A 14629-nucleotide genomic window follows, 5' to 3' on the forward strand; every position below is an offset into this window, starting at 1 on the left:
TAGGCACAGTTTTCAGCCACTTCCATGTATTATTGCGCCAGTGAAAATGGACCCTTCTGGGACACAGTATTCAAGACTCTGGGATTTTTTATCTTTGTAAAAGGGAGAGAAGATGTCTTTTTATTTATTTATTTTGAGAAGATGTCTTTTCTTTGCTTCATATCCACTCTCCTGGCATTGTCTGGTACATTATAGGTCTTTGAGTCCCCACATCTGGCCTGTTCCTATCAGCCATTCTCTCTCTTTTGATCAGTTCCTTATGTCTGAGCAATGAACTGAGCCATTTCCCAAAGATGAGCATAATCCGTGCGTCTCCTGCGTGGGCGGGAGCCAGCTTGTACTGGCTGTGGAGAGCTGACGGGGGCAGCTTTTCCCAGCTCTTCAGCAGTGAGGTTTCACTGGTCCTTGAAATTAGCCACCGTGTGAGAGTTTGCATCAGGGAAATCAGCAAATGCTGCCCATCAAGACCACTCCCTCCCTGGGAGCAACACCGTGGCTGGCCCCACACATTAGGAAGAAAAGCTCAGCAGGAGGTTTCAAACCTGGATGGAAGAGCTGGTAGAAAACCTTTGTTTCATAGACATGCTTTAAAGGTGGAATTTCAGGTAGGAAGCCTTTCTGCATCTATTGAACTCAAAATTGAGGAAGAGAAGTAACAGGTCTTCAAAAACTAGGCTGAAAGATATCCTCCACGGACCAGGTATATCTTTAGTATAACAATCGGTGGCTGGCAACAGCTTAACACGCTCAGGGACATCTTCATGTTTCTCATAATGCAATGTTTCAGGAAACTCTGGAAAGTAAACACGAGGTCGCAGATTCAGTTCTGGTGAAACAAAAAAATGGTTCAGCATAGCCTGAACTCAGTGTTTGTACACAAGATGGCGCTCTCTTCTTAGGAGAAGACAATTGGAAAAATTGCTGACTGCTGAACTCTCTTTGCATGTTGTGATCGATGGCATTAGTGCAGTTGGTGTGAGCTGAGCAATATTAAGGTCAAAATCATCGGCTTGATGCCTTATAAATGCATTTCTGTGAATATACGAGTTAACACTAATTATTTCCATTCCTGGGGAGGGGAAGGGGAGTAGAAAAGACTAAGCCAACTGCAAACTCCGTTGCTGGTGAATCTTCCGTTCATAGATGGAGAGGAAATTAGAACTGATCTCTGTGTTCCCATAAGTGACCAAAAAGTCCTTAGTCTCCCAATGGGAGACAAAGCTGGGTGTCCAAATTCCTTTGTAGGACCCGGCATCTGAATTCACGGACCGCCTCTCCCCCAAATCCCCGCCCCGCCCTGCCCCTCATCCCTACAGGTCATTTGCTATACATCACCGATTCACATCATCAATTCAATCCTACAGCAGTTTCAGGGATTATAGGAACAAACCGTGCTCAGTTGTAAATTACAGACACAGTCTCTGTCCCTCTTCCAGCTTGGCACAGATTCGGGCACTGACCAATCTACTTCAGGCACCCTGTCTTCTCCCAGCCCTGGCTAACTTGCTGGCCTTGGAATACCCATCTTCTCTGGTAGTTCACCATATCTGAGTGCCCCAGCTCAAAGCCTAGCCTTTTCCTTTGGCCCATTTTGGTCACAGATGCCAGCTTTCACCCTCTAACCCAGACTAGAACAATGGTCTTAGAGGCCACTTGCCCTATGGCCTGGCTAGAGGTCCCTCCAGCCATCACCTCTGGTATTGTCTGCTGGGTTTTCCACTGATTGTGGTCCCTCGGGCTCTTCGTCCTGTCTCTGAGGGCAGCCCTGCTCTGGCGGTGTGCCTGGGAGGCCATTCCCACGTGCTTGGCTCCTGCTGTCCTCGTTGCCAACTGTTCTTGGCACCTGGACATTTATCGTGCTGTTCCCCAAGTCCTTTGCTCCAGGTGAATGCAGTTTAGGTTGTTTCTCTGCCTCGCTGAGAAATGAAGAGCCCTTCCTGAACCTCCCAACTCTGCTGTCAGCACTGCACCCTCCATTCAGTAGGAACTGTCTTGGGAAGTGGACTCTTGGGGGTTTTGAGAACTAGCCCTCCTGTCTCTCTGTTAAGTTGTGAGGAGGCTGCAGACATCCTGTGCATGTTAGATTAGTCCACATTTCAGAGCCAAGAGGAACAAGAAACACGATGGCCTCATAGTCTAGCCTTTTCAGACTTTGCCAATGACATGGGTAGGTTGAGATCCTGCCTCATCTCATGCCGGCTGGTCCTGATCAAGTCCTCCTGCCCCCAGCCGAAATCTCACTGTGCTGACTTCAAGGGAACGATCATGTTAGGACACCAGTATTTCTTGCTTCCCATCTATTCTTTCTCTTCCTTACGTTTTAAGTATTTCGAGAGCTGGAGAGGCCCAAGAAGTCAAGAGAGAGTTTATTTGAGGTGAGCAGATCATATTTGACTGCAGAAGGGAAAGATCTTATTGGTAGGGAAAACAAAAGTATTTGTGATTGCTTGCAGTGGAGAGCTAAAAAGCCACGGCAGAGCCCTCATGGCCTAATCACCTCCTCAAGGCCCCATCTCTTAACAGTGTTGCATGTTTGAACATGAATTATGGAGGGGACACAGACATTCAAGCCATAGCATTGGCTGTCACAATTATCTAGAATTCCCGAGAGTCTCCTCCAGACGAAGTGATTTAGACTTGGGAAGTGAATTAAGGGGAGAAGGAAATGATGGTAGACACCGAGGTCCCTTTTGGTGAACAGTTTGTTTTTCCCAAAGGCAAATAGAGATTCCAATTTGGGAGTTTTGATGAAAGGCAATGCTCTGAGGAGAGATACAGGAATTCTGGGTCAAGGGTTCCAGGTGGGTAACAAAGGGGTACAATTCAGGGGCACCTATGTGGAGGTGATCATATTTTAGATGCTTTCCTTTTGGAGACTGGGAAAGTCCTATTTATTTAGTGCTCAGCTTTATCCCTTTCCCTCATGTAGACATTGAGTTCATCCTTTTAACTGACCCAGTTCTTGTGCGATGTAGCCCTGTGTGGCCTGGCATGGAGAAACCGGGGAGATGGATGGTCAGAATGGAGGGTTATGAATGCAGCTCAGCATTCACAGGGAGTTGCAGTTTCTTTACAGTAATTTTTAGCTTTATGATTTTACTTCAGTGAAAATCTAAAACTGTTAATCTAAGATCTTCTGACTAGCCATTCTTTAACCAAAATTTGTCATAATATTTTTGTGCTTGCATTTATACTTTTGTGCCCAAATCCCATTTGCACCAGGCAAAAGACAAGTGAAATCACAGTGGCTGTACGGATGAAGCTTTGGAGTTTCAAATAAGGAGATGAGGTAGAACTTTGTCATCTCATAGCTTATAGTGGTGCCGGGATGCTGAACACCAAAGGATCTGCACCATTGCAGTTTCATATACAAATAGATACACTGTATGGCTCAACTGTACTTTGCAACTTGCAGTTCATTAAAAATAAATATAGGAGGCTGGGAGCGGTGGCTCACGCCTGTAAATCCCAGCACTTTGGGAGGCCGAGACGGGTGGATCACGAGGTCAGGAGTTCAAGTCCAGCCTGGCCAACATGGTGAAACCTCGTCTCTACTAAAAATACAAAAATTAGCTGGGCATGGTGGCGCATGCCTGTAGTCCCAGCTACTTGGGAGGCTGAGGCAGGAGAATTGCTTAAACCAGGACCCGGGAGGTGGAGATTGCAGTGAGCTGAGATCGTGCCATGGCACTCCAGCCTAGGCTACAGAGCGAGACTCTGTCTCTAAATAAATAAATAAGTAAATTTATAATGAATAATTTTTCTTCTAATACAGGCAATGATGAGATTAAATTTAAAGCAGATGGAAGAGTGTCATAATATTAATCTTATCTTCAATGGAATGAGACAGCTTCATGGTGTTATCAGAAGATAAATCATTGAAATAGACATTTGAGGATTACATGTGGGGAAGTTTTAGTTAAGTATAGGTATGAGGTCTGATTATTCTGAACTAGCAGACAAAGCCTTGAAACCATGAATATAATTTTGAGCAGCTCTTTTATATAAACAGGCCCTCTCTGAATTAATATTATAAAAGCCAAGCTACAACACAGATTAAAGAAAGATCTCAGGCTTTTCCTACCGTTAAACCCAAGACTAGCAATTTCATTGCAGCAAAACAGTATCATTAAATTGATGCTAATTTGAATATTGATTTTTTCAGAAGGTTTTTTTTTTGAGTAAGTAATTTATAAATTTTCTTTGGTATTTATGTGTAAATTAAAAAATTATTTCAAGTTTCATATTTATACATATTCGAGTAACATGACAATTTTTAAGTGAAACTGGAAGGTTCCTGAAATTTTTTTCTTTGAAGAGAATATTCATTACTCTAATTTGAGAAGAACTGTGGCTGGGGAGAAAGGTCTTTGGGTTTCATATATATTATTGGCATCATAAATTTGTTTCATTTTCTTTTCCTGTTGGTTTTATACAAGATATACTTGGCTCCCTAATTACTTAGTAGGCTTCTTTTGTATACCCCCAGCACCTGGCACAATACTGGGCACATAATAGCTGTTGAATAAATATGGCTAAAAGGGGGGTGGTCTGGGCATTGTCTGAGTGGATGAAATAGATTAAGATTGGAGTAAAATAGATTGGAAATGGATTAGAAAGAAATAGAGTAACATGCAGCCCTCTGTTGCAAAATTCTCTAGCTAGGCTGTAAATTCTGATATATCAGGGCCTTTGTGTCTCCCATGGTGCTTAAAATAGAGGAGATGCTTGGTCAATGCTGAGAAAGTAGGAAGGTTTTTTCTTCTCCAAAAGGAAGAATAAAACAAGCAGTGACCCGTGCAGAGCCCTACACATGTGCTTCCGTTGAGATCCATGGCTGCCGTACACCTCAGCACATAGTGTGCCTCAGGCCTATACTCCCGAGTACCCACACTCACACCCCTACTCACACACAGAGATACGCACGCTCTTTCTTTCTCTGCAGGGCAGTGTGATGGTCTAAAGTAGAACGCTGCCTGTGATCGGGTAGGCCACTGGAAGCCTTGTCCCCAGATGGCCTCCCCTGCATCTGGAAATCTGACCTGACCAGCTCAAAGGGAGTAATCTAATCCTGGTCACATTTCCAGCGAGTTCTCAAGTATCAGCCGCCTTCCTGATGCAAACCCAGGGCTGAATTTCCCTGTGAACTAGCCCAGGCCGGCCAACTGTTTCCAAACGAGAACACAGCTCCTGCCAGTGCAGACTTAACAAGAACTTAAGTTTCTGGGGCAAGTCAGCCCTGCTGGAGATTCATTATCCCACTGTTAGTTAAGGGGCCAGCAAGCCTTGGCTGGCATGCCTGCTAGGAGGCCAAGAAGTGGACTCTGTGGCATTTTATAATGACGGGTAAACAGCAGAAAGAAGACTCCAGCTTCTCCCCGCCCACTGGAACTCCAGCGCTTTGGGTCATGTCTGGTGGTAGGTCAAAGACCACCGTGGGTGGTGGGGCCCAGGAATCTAAGTTCTTAACGAGAGCTCTAGATGATTCTGGCATACGAAAGTTGGAGAAATCCTGACTGTATTAAAGCTCTCCATGCTGTTGGCCCTTCTCATATGGCCCAAGTTCAGACTCTTCCCTCCCTTGGTGAAGGACCATCCTGTGATGGCTCAGGGCCACCCAGCTAGACCTGGGCATAGAGCCGTGGCCCATTAACCTCCTTCCACCGCTGAACCATTTCTTCTTTGCTGTTGCAGATTTTCCAGCCATGAAGAGGAGAGCTGCTCTGACATTTATGTCTCACTCTCCCGATTTAAAATGTCTTCATCACAACCAAAGACTCACCCTTTCCTCCCGGCCTCCTCTCTGTCTCTGCAGCTGATGGCTGCATTTCTCCCTCCTTTGTGCAGCAATCACATGCCTGTTGTGGAGAGAGAAAAGAGCCAAAGTGGCTGCAATATCATATCTGTTGCCTGTGTTATAAACTGCAAGCCTTGTCTGGATCACGGGAACTATTGCAACATTAGCAGGCCGAGGGCACGGTGCCAAGGATGGCTCCCTTCTCCAGCATAGGCTCAGGAAAAGAGCAGCTTGGAAAAAGGCCCAGAAGAATTCCATCCCTCCTTTCTTCTCGCTTGTGCGTTTTAATCCTCCCCTTCCCCATCGTGTCAACACATTCTGGACTTGAAATGAACCTGGAAAATGTGTATCATAAAATATTTGACTGACCAAGGGCACAGATTGCTATATCTTCCTATTTATTTATTTATTTTGGGACAGAGTCTCGCTCTGTCACCCAAGCTGAAGTGCAGTGGCACAATCTTGGCTCACTGCAACCTCCGCCTCCCCGGTTCAAGCAATTCTCCCGCCTCAGCCTTCTGAGTAGCTGGGACTACAGGTGCATGTCACCATGCCCAGCTAATTTTTGTATTTTTAGTAGAGACGGGGTTTTGCTATGTTGGCCAGGCTGGTCTTGAACTCCTAACCTCAGGTGATGCACCTGTCTCGGCCTCCCTAAGTGCTGGGATTACAGGCCTGAGCCACTGTGCCCAGCTGCTGTATCTTCCTATCCTTAGGCTGGTCTGGTATCCTTAATAGCAGAGCCCCTTTCTCTGTACTTTAAAGCTGGTGAAGGAATTTGGCATGATCGTGTTCTTAACTGAGTAGTTAAGAAGGGCAAATACAGCCATTCTAGAAAAAAGAAAAACCCAACCTGATAATGAGGAAGACAGGAAGACAGATGAGGCTTTGCTCCTGAGGTCAAGACAGCTAGATGGTTTAGTAATTTTAACACAGAGAGAGCGTGCATTTCTCTTTTGTTTTCTTATTGGGTCTACCAACCAGGTAGATTTCAATGTGCATTCAACAAATTGAGGACCTACTGTGGCTCTGCTTAACCAGCGGTTTCTTTTCTTTCTTTCTTTCTTTTTTTTTTATATGGAGTCTTCTCTGTCGCCCAGGCTGGAGTGCGATCTTGGCTCTCTGCAACCTCTGCCTCCCAGTTCAAGCAATTCTCCCTGCCTCAGCCTCCAGAGTAGCTGGAATTATAGGCATGTGCCACCACGCCCGGCTAATATTTTTTTTTTTTTGAGATGGAGTTTTACTCTTGTTGCCCAGGCTGGAGTGCAGTGGCATGATCTCAGCTCACTGCAACCTCTGCCTCCTGGGTTCAAGCGATTCTCCTGCCTCAGCCTCCCAAGTATCTGAGATTACAGGCGCCTGCCACCATGCCTGGCTAATTTTTTGTATTTTTAGTAGAGATGGGGTTTCACCGTATTGACTAGGCTGCTCTCAAACTCCTAACCTCTGGTGATCTACCCACTTCGGCCTTCCAAAGTACTGGATTACAGGCATGAGCCACTGCACCTGGCCAACCAGTGATTTCTAAAGCAGGCTTCTCATTGGAATCACTGGGGGAGCTTTTGAAAAATACAGTTTCCTACTCTGAGATTTTCAGTCAGTCTGGGATGAGGCCCTGGCATCTGTCTTTTCATTGAATTTGAGAAGCACAACCCTATACTTTGGTGAATGCTGTGGGAATACAAAATGATTAGAACTCTCCTATCGTTTTTAAGGAGCTAACGGTCTGTTGGGGTTGGGAATATTAGACACTGTAGTGTTATGGTCCATTAAGTTACTAAGATGAATACAGAGCCTAAGTTGGAAAAAAGATAGAGTGGGATAGCGAGGCAAGCCTTTCCACCGTGTTTGTGGGTTTAGATGTAAAATTCACTTCTTTTCCTCAGGCCTTTGAAGGTCAAACATTTTGCCGAGGACTGGGGCAGGGAGTAGCATGCCAGACCCGGAGGTTCATCGGTCTGGAAAGACCCTGATCTAATCCAAATCCCCCAGTTCATGGTTGAAGACACTGAGCTCTAGAGGCCACATGACCCGCCAGAGGTCACACAGCAGACTGCAGGCAACGTGGCAAGGACCTTAGGCTTGGAGAGAGTCACAGCCGCTGGTGCCTCAACACACGATGGACCGGAGCAGAGTGAGGGTTTTGTCGCAGACTTGCTTCTGCAAACCTCGCCAGCCTGCTCAGCTGCTGCCACAGGGCTCGGGGGCTGTGGGTGCCATTTCTCTTCACCTCCACCTCTTGCATTTCCTCAGGCTGAGGGGAGTCACTGGAAAGGCTGTTACTCGCGGGGAACTGGAGCTACATCTTGAAATGATTGCTCAGTGCATCTCACACTAGGGTTCTACAGACCATCCTGATGGCATTGGGGTCCGGATCATTGCATACTGCAAGGGTATCCCCCTCTGACCTATACTTCTCCTGTTTGGGAAAATCTAGTTGAAATAAACATCTAGAGAAATTGTTATCGTTGAAACAGAGTCAACATGTGGACCAGTGTACTAGCCAGGATTCTTCAGAGAAATAGAATAAACAGGATGTAAACAGAATAAACAGGAAGAGGCTCATGATGAGGGACTGACCCAGTGATTATGGAGGCTGAGACATCCCCTGATCTGCTCTTTGCAAGCTGGAGACCTGGGGAAGCTGGTGATGTAATTCCAGTCTGAGTCTGAAGATCTGAGAACCAGAGGGGTGGATGGTGTAAATCTCAGTCTGAGGGCAGGAGGAAACCATTGCTCCAGCTCAAACACTCAGGCAGGTAGCAAAAGGGACAAATTCCTCCTTCCTCTGCCTTTTTGTTCCACTTAACCCCTCCACGAATTAGATGATGCTCTCCCACGTTGGGGAGGGCTATCTACTTTACTGAGTTCACCAATTCAAATGTGCTAATCTTTTTTTTTTTTTTTTTTTGACACAGAGTCTTGCTTTGTCACCCAGGCTGGAGTGCAGTGGCTCGATCTTGGCTCTCTGCAACCTCTTCCTCCTGGGTTCAAGCGATTGTCCTGCCTCAGCCTTCTGAGTAGCTGGGACTACAGGCACGCGCCACCACGCCTGGCTAATTTTTGTATTTTTAGCAGAGACAGGGTTTCACCATGTTGCCCAGGCTGGTCTCAAACTCCTGACCTCAGGCAATCTGCTCTCCTCAGTCTCCCAAAGTGCTGGGATTATAGATGTAAGCCATGACCACACCCAGCCTCACATGCTAATCTTATCCAGAAACAGTCTCACAGACGCATCCAGTTTAATTTGGGTACCACATGGTGTAGTGAGGTTGACACATAAGAGTAACCAATACAAGCTTCAGCAGCGAAACTGCTGGTGAGGAGAGGGCAACCAGACGGAAACGTAGCCTGGGGGCAGGTGCAGGCAGGTGGACAGAATGGAAGGGAACAAGCACTGGTGTTTTGAGGAAGCCAAAAGATTTGTCTCCCCTCTGTCTTGGGGACAGAGGAAAGGGTGCTAGAAGACAGGATTTCTCCTGAATCTTTTCCTGTGCAGGCTGGAGCTTGTCTCTATCACCTCGTGTACCTACCTGTCACTGTCTTGAGTTGTGTTACTCGAAATGATTGCACCAAGGTGACATGGTCTAGGGAGGGCCCTGCTGCATTGGCTATGTTCATTGGCTTATGGACTCCACATTTTTCACCTTTACAACATAGAGCAGTGTAATGAGCATCTCATCATATCCAGGGACAGAAAGGAAGTGAGTGGGCTAGCTTTAAAAATGAAGGACACACACAGAAATACACACACATCAAAGATGAAGAAAGCAAATGGATACCTTGAGTAACTAACTAGAGGACTTTCCCATCTCTTGGTAGTTGAATACATGTAGAAGGGCAACATTGCTAAGATGAGGCTATTTGTGAATTATGCCTCTTCCACCCCAGTCCCTACTGGGAGCTTGCAGAAAGAGGGCTGTGAGGGCTTACCCAGCTCTCTCCCTTCAAATTAAAATTTGTCCAGTTGGAAACACTGACAGGCAGTCCACAGGTTCAGGCCACCCTATTCTCAGTCAGGAAATTCTGAGGATGCTTAATTCAGGAGCCCAGCAGACCCACCCACCACCTAGCCACTCTTGCTCTAGGCCACTTTGACCTTACGGGCAGGTAACTGGGTTTCTGCCTTGTGGTACGAACCGTGCTTCTCCCTGATGCTAATTTCAGGAGGTGTTTTCTTTTCTTTTCTTTCTTTTTTTTTTTTTTTTGTGAGGGAATTTTGCTCTTGTTGCCCAGGCTGGAGTGCAATGGTGTGCTCTTGGCTCACTGCAACCTCCACTGCCCAAGTCAAGAGATTCTCCTGCCTTAGACTCCCAAGCAGCTGGGATTACAGGTGTGCGCCACCACGCCTGGCTAGTTTTGTGTTTTTAGTAGAGACAGGGTTTCACCATGTTGGCCAGGCTGGTCTTGAACTCCTGACCTCAGGTGATCCACCTGCCTCGGCCTCCCAAAGTGCTGGGATTACAGGTGTGAGCCACTGTGCCCGGCCCAGATGGTGGTTTTCTATCTAGTTGCCCTAATCTAGAATATCTGCCTGGTTCACTTATGGGCTAGTCCTGTCTCTCTAACACTAGGAACCTCATGTGTTCTTGCCAGTTCTCAGGGTCTGGGGACCCATCCCCAAATATAAACCCTCTGGCTTGGACTCTTGGTTGTTATATCCTATTGACGATGTGGGTGGTTCTATTGCAGATCAGGAAAGCCATTTAGCACCAGTGTTGGGCTGAGTAGTTGCCTCCAAAGGTGTCCATGCCTTAATATCTAGAACCTCTGAATGAATAGGTTGGGTTATGTGACAAAGGGGACTTTGCAGATGTAAATAAGATTACCAACCTTAAAATAGGGACATTCTCGTGAATTATCTGAGTGGGCCCAGTGTGATCACACAAGCCCTTAAAAGCGGAGAACATTCTCTGGCTTTAGCCAGAGAGGTGCAAAGGAAGAAAACGGCAGAGGAGATGCAGCAGAAGAGGAAGTCAGAGAGATTCCAAGTGTGAGAAGGATTTCACGTGCTGTTGCCCATTCTGAGCTCTAGGCACCCACGTGCAAGGACCTGAGGAAGGCCTCTAACAGCTGAAGGCGGTCCTGCCTCCCAGCCAGCAAGGAAACAGGGACCTCAGTCCTATAACTGCAAGGAGATGAATTTATTTGTCTAACAACCTGCATAGGTTTGGAATTGTATTCCTCAGTGTCCAGTAAGGAATGTGGCCCTACTGCATTCACCTTGGTTTTAGTCCAGTGGGACCCGTATTGGACTTCTGACCTACAGAAACTTTGAAATAATAGCTTTGTGTTATTTTAATCTGCTGAGTATGTGGTAGTTTGTTGCAACAGCAGTAGAAATGGTGATATTTAAATAACACAAATATAATTACGATGGACACAAAGAATACAACAACAGCAACAAAAAGATATTGAATCCTCTTGCTTTCACAGCCGCAGTGGCTACCACCAACAAAAAATTAAGGTATCTACTGATCACACTTTTGATTTCCTGGGCTCATGACTCCTCCCCTAAAGGTATCCATATTTCCTCTAATGCTTCACATTCTTCTAATCCAGTAACTTCCTATCGTTGCTAGAGATGTGCACAGGTTATGGTGAAATGAGAGGCATATTGTATAGCTACTATTTCATGCTGTTTATTAATGTCTGTTAGCTTTACAGAACATTGCATTTGCTATATATAATAACTATACAAAGAAGTTATCATTGTCATGATTTTACAGATGAGGACACTAATGTTAAAACTCATGGAGGTAAGGGAATTTGCCCAAGGTTGTATGTTCTTCAAGCGACCAGGGACCGGGATTCAAACCCAAGGTGGTTTGATTTCAAAGCCCATGTTCTAGACCTACTTCCTCCCATAGTTAAGGATGTTTGTCCCTTGGATTTATCTTTGCTCATTGTCTTCCCTTTGGAATGGGAGAGTATGATTATTTTAAAAAGATGACACAAATTTCTTGATCTCCTTAGGAGGTAGAACTGAATTCCCCACCCTTTGACTATGTGAGTCACTTGTAATGAACAGAATAAGGTGCAAGTGATAATTTGTGACAGTGACGAGGTCGTAAAAGGCATTGGGACTTCTCATGTTCTTTCTTTCCCCTGGATCCCTCACTCTGGGGAAATGCTGTGAGCAGCCCTTGGGAGAAGCTCACATGGGCAGTTACTGAGGCCTCCAGCCAACACCTAATGAAACCCAGAGACTGGCCCGCAACCATGTGACTGAGCTGAGAAGTGGATACTGCAGTTCTGTAGCACTGTGGCCCCAGCTGATATAGTGACTGCCACTTCTTGTGAGACCCCGAGACAGAACCACCCAGCTAAGTAAGGCACTCTGGATCCTGCCCCATGGAAAATGGAGATAATTACCATTTGTTGTTTCAAGCTGGGAAGTTTTGGAGTAACTCATTATGCAGCTGTAGATAACTAATACAGGAAACATTCTTGCCCTCTTTCTGTTACTGAGCCTCAGAATTAAACTCTTTTATGGAATCATAAATCTTAGAATTGAAAGGGCCTTTGGAGTTTAAGTGGTTCAACTCCCTGGTCTACAGTAAAATAGATGCATGAAGGTTTACTTCCCAAGGCCATTGTGGGGATTAAATGAAGCAACACGAACAATATGTCCTGTGTATTGAGCTGAGTCAGTGTCCAATAAGAGCACGCTTCTCCCCTCTGAATGAGGAGACGAGGGCCCAAGAGGTTAGTGACCTGCCCAAGACCCTAGGGCTAAGCGGCTGCAGAGCTGAGTCCTAAAAGCAATTCCCTGAGGTTCTGAGCCCAGCGTTTCCACTACTGCTTTCTTTCTTCCTGCTTCTCTGCATTTTAGTCATTAAAGGCACCCGTGGTAGTGCAGGTGGTATCTGAGAAGTGTGAGCAAAGTGTATGGGAAGGTGTGGAGACTGCAGCAGGCCAGGCACTGTAGCACGATGCTGAGATCACATTTGGTCTAAAAACACCAAAGAGAATCGCTGGAGGGTCTCAAGCCGTCAGTGATGAGATGAAGCTGACATCAAGGATGGGAGTGGTTGAGATGCAGAGAAGTGGGAGGAAGAGACAAGAGAGGCCAAGGAGGAGAGCATTTGGCAGCTTCCAGGGCGACACAGTGCCTGGCCCTTCCCTTCACCCCAGCATCTATCACAGCCCCCTTGCACAGAGTAGGCACTTGAGAAATGTTTGTTGTCCCTGAGGTTAGTGACACTGTTGCCTTGCCTTGAATCCCTTCCCCTCTCCTGTCCCATGTGCTAATCCTTATCCTACCCAGTCTTCAAAATGCAGCTCAGGTACTGCCACCTCCACACACCAGCATCAGCTTGTGACTTTGCATAATCATAAACTATTTCACCTTGGACTTGCTCTGTGATAGCTGATTTCTCATAGAGCACCCCTTCCCAAGATAGGTAGGGGCTCTGGGTCTGGAACACAGCCAGCCCGCCCACCCAGGCCTTATGTCCATTTATAGACTCTGATTCTCCTTTTTTGGGTGCAGGCCACTGGCCTGCTCTCCCTGGTTAGCCCCAGCGGTTTGGGGTCTGGGGAGGAGATGCAGGCAGAGGGATGGGACTGTGGCAATATTGTGCTTTTTACAACGTGAATGACATCACATTCATGTTGTAAAAAGACTTCCACATCAAATATCTCAGTGTGTGCTTTAAAATGTTTTATTTTTTAGTAGTTTTTTTGTGGAGATGAGGTCTCACTATGTTGCCAAGAGCTGGTCTCAAACTTCTGGCCTCAAGCAATTATCCCACCTTGCAAATCACTGGGATTACAGGCATGAGACACCGTGCCTGGCCATGTGTTTTTAAAACTTTTTAAGCTATGAAATGCTGAGAACACAGAGGGGACCGGTAATGTACCCAGAACCTCACAGACAGTCCCCTTTGCCGACAGCTCAGCTGGCAACTGGACAGGCAGCTCACTTGGCGGGGACAGCCATTAGCATTTGAGTCTGGGCCACTCATGACGTTGGCTGTGTGCATGGCCCTGTTGGCGTCCCACAAAGTGAGACTCTTCTGTGCCTGGGATTTCACTCTGAGCCTTGGGTTTTCAGTGGCCCAGTCCCTCTATGGTGAACTTCTTATGTGGGCTTCAAAGTCATCAGGTAAGGGAAAAGTCTCAGATTCAAAACCGTCTTTGAAAAATCTCTGATGTTACCATAAAACCCTTGAACGTGTAAAATCCTGTGCTAAATTATGTGTCATGAATGTCTAATGCAGAAAGTAATATCCAGTGGGTAATACGAATGAGTCTTGCTCTGTTGCCCAGGCTGGAGTGCAGTGGAGTAATCTTGGCTCACTGTAATCTCCACCTCCTGGGTTCAAGCCATCCTCCTGCCTTAGCCTCCTGAGTAGCTGGGAATACAGGTGTGCACCACCACGGAGGTTTTGTATATACATAATTGTAGTAGAGTCAGGGTTTTACCATGTTGGCCAGGCTTGTCTTGAACTCCTGACCTCAAGTGATCCGCCTGCCTTGGCCTCCCAAAGTTCTGGGATTACAGGCATGAGCCACTGCGCCCGGCCCCACAGCATATTAAATACAGAAAAGGATCTTTAAACACAGGAATTACAGACTGTGATTAGGTTACCAGCTGTCCCAGTTGCCTGAAACTGTCTTGGTTTTAGCACTGAAAGTTCTGCATCCTGGGAAACACCAAAGTCCCAGGCAAGCTAAGACAGTGGTCGCTTTATGTCAGCATTATGAGCCACTCACATTGTAAAGGACCCACGGGAACTGAGGCTGACAGTGGAGCTCGTGATTCTGTAGTAGACTGGAGGACAAATTACCCTGCAATTTCTTCTCTCTTTCCCTGTCCCTCCTCCT

The sequence above is a fragment of the Hylobates moloch genome, unplaced genomic scaffold, assembly GCF_009828535.3.
Source record: "Hylobates moloch isolate HMO894 unplaced genomic scaffold, HMol_V3 SCAFFOLD_1, whole genome shotgun sequence".
NCBI lineage: Eukaryota > Metazoa > Chordata > Mammalia > Primates > Hylobatidae > Hylobates > Hylobates moloch.